The 5,000-nt window shown below is 56.7% G+C and overlaps 2 non-coding genes and 1 pseudogene across 2 annotated transcripts; all 3 read left to right on the top strand.

Annotated features, from left to right (window-relative positions):
* The first annotated feature begins 1,616 nt into the window (after positions 1-1,616).
* LOC146144377 (small subunit ribosomal RNA) lies at positions 1,617-3,428 on the top strand. Its single transcript, XR_014500877.1, has one exon. It is a non-coding gene; the product is annotated as a small subunit ribosomal RNA (ribosomal RNA).
* Positions 3,429-3,675: 247 nt separating this feature from the next.
* On the top strand, positions 3,676-3,829 carry LOC146144378 (5.8S ribosomal RNA). Its single transcript, XR_014498942.1, has one exon. It is a non-coding gene; the product is annotated as a 5.8S ribosomal RNA (ribosomal RNA).
* Positions 3,830-4,077: 248 nt separating this feature from the next.
* LOC146144379 (large subunit ribosomal RNA) overlaps positions 4,078-5,000 on the top strand; it is a 3,676-nt pseudogene continuing 2,753 nt past the window's right edge.

The raw sequence follows: 5,000 nt of genomic DNA on the forward strand, positions 1-5,000 counted from the left end.
GTCGTTTGGCCGTTGCTAGTGCCGAGAGCCGATCTTTCGCGGGCGCGACAAGCGTCGCCCGCTAGTCGGCGAATCCTCCTGTTCGAAACGCGTGGTGCTAAATCATTCGTAAACGACCTAGTTGAAGACCGGGGTGTCGTAATCACTAGAGCAGTATCTTCACTGCGATTTGTTGAGAGTAAGCCTCAAGATCTATCGATTTGTCCGCAAGGTCGGGCGCTAAAAGCGATCTCGAACGCCTCCGGGCGCGCGAGGTTGTTTTTTTTCTAAGTTTTTTTTCGCCGCCGACACTTAGTCTTTTTTTTCAATTTTTTTTTTTTCAATTTTTCGCTCGCGCGGCGGGCCTTTCCACGTTCACATCGGGGCGAAATTTTTTATGTTTTTCGACAGTCCTTTGCAATTTTTTCGATCTCTCTTTTCGACACTTTTTTGCCGCGCGGCGGGCCTTTGCACGCTCACATCGGGGCGAAATTTTTTAAGTTTGTCGACAGTCCTTTGCAATTTTTTCGATTTTTCTTTTCGACACTTTTTTGCCGCGCGGCGGGCCTTTCCACGTTCACATAGAGGGCAGGTCTTTATTTTTTTGTGACTGTCCTTTACAATTTTTTTTTTCGCGCACTCGGGCTTTAGCATATTTCCGCCCAGCGAGCAAGAGCATATTTAGGCCGCGGGAGCATGAGCCTGTTTAGGCCGCGCGAGCTTTGAATATATTTCGGCCGCGCGCGCGAGCAAGAGCCTATTTAGGCTGCGCGAGCATTGAGTATATTTCGGCCGCGGGAGCATGAGCCTGTTTAGGCCGCGCAAGCATTGAATATATGTCGGCCGCGCGAACATTGAACATATTTCGGCCGCGCGCGCGAGCAAGAGCCTGTATAGGCCGCGCGAGTATTGAGTACATTTCGGCCGCGCGAGCAAGAGCCTGTATAGGCCGCGCGAGTATTGAGTACATTTCGGCCGCGCGAGCAAGAGCCTGTATAGGCCGCGCGAGTATTGAGTACATTTCGGCCGCGCGAGCAAGAGCCTGTATAGGCCGCGCGAGTATGTACATTTCGGCCGCGCGAGCATGAGCCTGTTTAGGCCGCGCGAACATTGAACATATTTCGGCCGCGCGCGCGAGCAAGCGCCTGTATAGGCCGCGCGAGCGTGTGATATGCCTCGCAATAGTTCAACACCTGGCGCAATCGTGCACCTTTTTTTTACGTTAGAATTTCAAACGGAAGACCCCAGGGACAACACTCATCTTTGCTATACTTGTGGGAGCTGACAAGCTTCGACAAGTAAAGAATCGGTGAAAAGGCGATTGGCTCGCTGGGCAGATGTTGCTGCTGCGCGAAGAGCCGAGTGTCAGTTTGTCGGGTTCTGAGCGGTCGCTTCGGCGAAGTTGTCTGGCGTGCGTTGCGCTCGCGCCGGTGTTGGCGACGTGGCGGTCGAAAGGCCTGCCGACGAAGTCTTACTCCGGCGGGTGCGACGGGCGGTGACGGTTTTCTGAGTTCGGGCAGCCGAGCAAAGAACGAAATTTTAACGGAGAGAAGCCTTCGGGTTTCGCATCGACCGAGCGACGGCGCCGCATCAGCGGCGCCTCCTTCGTCGGCCTTTCGGGGCTACGCTAAAGTAGCTACCTGGTTGATCCTGCCAGTAGTCATATGCTTGTCTCAAAGATTAAGCCATGCAAGTCTAAGTACGAGCTCTCGTACAGTGAAACTGCGAATGGCTCATTAAATCAGTTATGGTTCATTTGATCGTACGTTTTACGTGGTTAACTGTGGAAATGCTAGAGCTAATAACATGCGTGAAGCGCCGACCTCGCGGGAGGCGTGCTTTTATCAGACCAAAAACCGACCGGGCTTCGGCCCGCAACCTTTGGTGACTCTGGATAACTTTGCGGATCGCACGGTCTCGCACCGGCGACGGATCATTCAAGTGTCTGCCCTATCAACTTTCGTCGGTACGGTACTGGCCTACCGAGGTTCTTACGGGTAACGGAGAATCAGGGTTCGATTCCGGAGAGGGAGCCTGAGAAACGGCTACCACATCCAAGGAAGGCAGCAGGCGCGCAAATTACCCATTCCCGACGCGGGGAGGTAGTGACGAAAAATAACAATACAGGACTCTAAACGAGGCCCTGTAATTGGAATGAGTACACTTTAAAACCTTTAACGAGTATCCATTGGAGGGCAAGTCTGGTGCCAGCAGCCGCGGTAATTCCAGCTCCAAAAGTGTATATTTAAGTTGTTGCGGTTAAAAAGCTCGTAGTTGGATTTTGGGCGCAGGCGGCCGGTCCGTCGCAAGGCGTGTACTGGCCGTCCTGGCCTCACCTCCGGTTCTCCGCCGGTGCCCTTGACTGAGTGTCGGCGGCGGCCGGAACGTTTACTTTGAAAAAATTAGAGTGTTCAAAGCAGGCGATTCGCCTGAATAATGGTGCATGGAATAATGGAATAGGACCTCGGTTCTATTTTGTTGGTTTTCGGAGCGCGAGGTAATGATTAAGAGGGACAGACGGGGGCATTCGTACTGTGCCGTTAGAGGTGAAATTCTTGGATCGGCGCAAGACGAACGACTGCGAAAGCATTTGCCAAGAATGTTTTCTTTAATCAAGAGCGAAAGTCAGAGGTTCGAAGACGATCAGATACCGTCCTAGTTCTGACTATAAACGATGCCAACTAGCGATCGGGGGGCGTTAGTTTTACGACCTCTCCGGCAGCTTGCGGGAAACCAAAGTCTTTGGGTTCCGGGGGAAGTATGGTTGCAAAGCTGAAACTTAAAGGAATTGACGGAAGGGCACCACCAGGAGTGGAGCCTGCGGCTTAATTTGACTCAACACGGGAAATCTCACCCGGCCCGGACACAGTGAGGATTGACAGATTGAGAGCTCTTTCTTGATTCTGTGGGTGGTGGTGCATGGCCGTTCTTAGTTGGTGGAGCGATTTGTCTGGTTAATTCCGATAACGAACGAGACTCTGGCTTGCTAACTAGTTACGCGACCCAATCGGTCGGCGTCTAACTTCTTAGAGGGACTAGTGGCGTTTAGCCACACGAGATTGAGCAATAACAGGTCTGTGATGCCCTTAGATGTTCGGGGCCGCACGCGCGCTACACTGACCGGATCAGCATGTGCTCGCCTTGGCCGACAGGTCTGGGTAACCCGCTGAACCCCGGTCGTGCTAGGGATAGGGAATTGCAATTATTTCCCTTGAACGAGGAATTCCCAGTAAGCGCGAGTCATTAGCTCGCGTTGATTACGTCCCTGCCCTTTGTACACACCGCCCGTCGCTACTACCGATTGAATGGTTTAGTGAGGTCCTCCGATTGGACCTGGCGCGGCCGGCAACGGTCGAGCCGGCGTCCGAGAAGACGATCTAACTTGATCATTTAGAGGAAGTAAAAGTCGTAACAAGGTTTCCGTAGGTGAACCTGCGGAAGGATCATTAACGGTCTCGCAAACGCTTCGGCGAACGCGAAACTCGGACAAGCGAGAGAAAAAGTCTTTGCTACCCGGCGCCCGACCCGCGAGGAGCGGCGCGCCGGCCGGCGATTCGGTCACCCGGTAATGTTTGCGCGTCGAGTGCCGCGGTGCCGCGCGCTCCGGCTTCAAGCGTCGGCCTGGCCGACCGCTCGGCGCGGTCTATTTTGTCACCCTATAGTGCGAGGCACTGTGCGAGCGAAACAATCGTGGATGGCTCTTGGCGGTGGATCACTCGGCTCGTGAGTCGATGAAGGACGCAGCTAGCTGCGTGAATTAGTGTGAATTGCAGGACACATTGAGCATCGACGTTCTGAACGCAAATTGCGGCCTCGGGTCAATCCCGGGGCCGCGCCCGCCTCAGGGTCGCGTTGCAAACGTTCCGCGCGGGGATTTCTCCGCGCGGCTGCTGCGGCGTCGGACGCGCGAGCGCCCGTCCCGCTCAAGACAGCACGGCACGATGCGCGACGATCGCGACCAGAATCCCGCGCGGCGGCGGCGAGTCGACCTCGAAGAGGCCAACGGCTGGCGGCTCAAGGGCGGGAATCGAGGTGCGCGGCGGCGCGCGGCGCCGACGGCGAGCGCGGAACGGGAAGAATAGTCCCGGTCCTTACTTTCGGCCTGAGGTCGGACGAGGCTACCCGCTGAATTTAAGCATATTACTAAGCGGAGGAAAAGAAACTAACGAGGATTCCCTCAGTAACGGCGAGTGAAGCGGGATGTGCCCATCGCCGAATCCGCGCGCTTTTGGAGTGCGCGGAATTGTGGCGTACGGAATTCGTCACGGCGCGCTTCGCCGGTCGCCCGCGTCCTTCTGATCGAGGCCTTTTCCCAGAGCGGGTGTCAGGCCCATGGCGGCGACAGGCGGGCGCGCTACGGCGTCTTCCCAGAGTCGGGTTGTTTGGGAATGCAGCCCAAAGCGGGTGGTAAACTCCATCTAAGGCTAAATACGGTCACGAGACCGATAGCGAACAAGTACCGTGAGGGAAAGTTGAAAAGCACTTTGAAGAGAGAGTTAAAGAGTACGTGAAACCGTCGAGAGGCAAACGGGAGGGCCTGTCGGGTCGCCCGGTCGCTTTCAGCCGGCCCCCTGTCGGCGACGTTGTCGTGCGGACCCTCACGGGCCGCCGGCGGCGCCGCCCGATCGGGGACCAGCGCACTAGCGCCGGGCGAAGGCCGCGACCGTCTGGACGGCGGCGAGAAGGCCGCGCGCAAGGTAACCCGGCCTCGGTCGGGTACTATAGGCGCGCGTGTCCGTCGGCCCGCCGTTCGGGCGAGGAGAGATCGCCGCGTCTGCCCTTCGGGGCCGAGCGCCCGGTGCCGGCTGGGGCGTCGTGGGTCGGGGACTGTTCTCAGTGCCCAGCCTCTTCGTCTCGGTCGCGCTTCCGGTGTCGTTTCGCGAGGCGCACGGGGTCCGCGGCTGAAGTCAGCCACCTTCCCGACCCGTCTTGAAACACGGACCAAGGAGTCTAACGTGAGCGCGAGCCACGGGGCAGTACGAAACCCATGGGCGCAGTGAAAGTGAATGTCGGCGCGGTCC

This window comes from Ascidiella aspersa, chromosome 5 (genome assembly GCF_963924565.1).
Source record: "Ascidiella aspersa chromosome 5, kaAscAspe10.2, whole genome shotgun sequence".
Taxonomy (NCBI): domain Eukaryota; kingdom Metazoa; phylum Chordata; class Ascidiacea; order Phlebobranchia; family Ascidiidae; genus Ascidiella; species Ascidiella aspersa.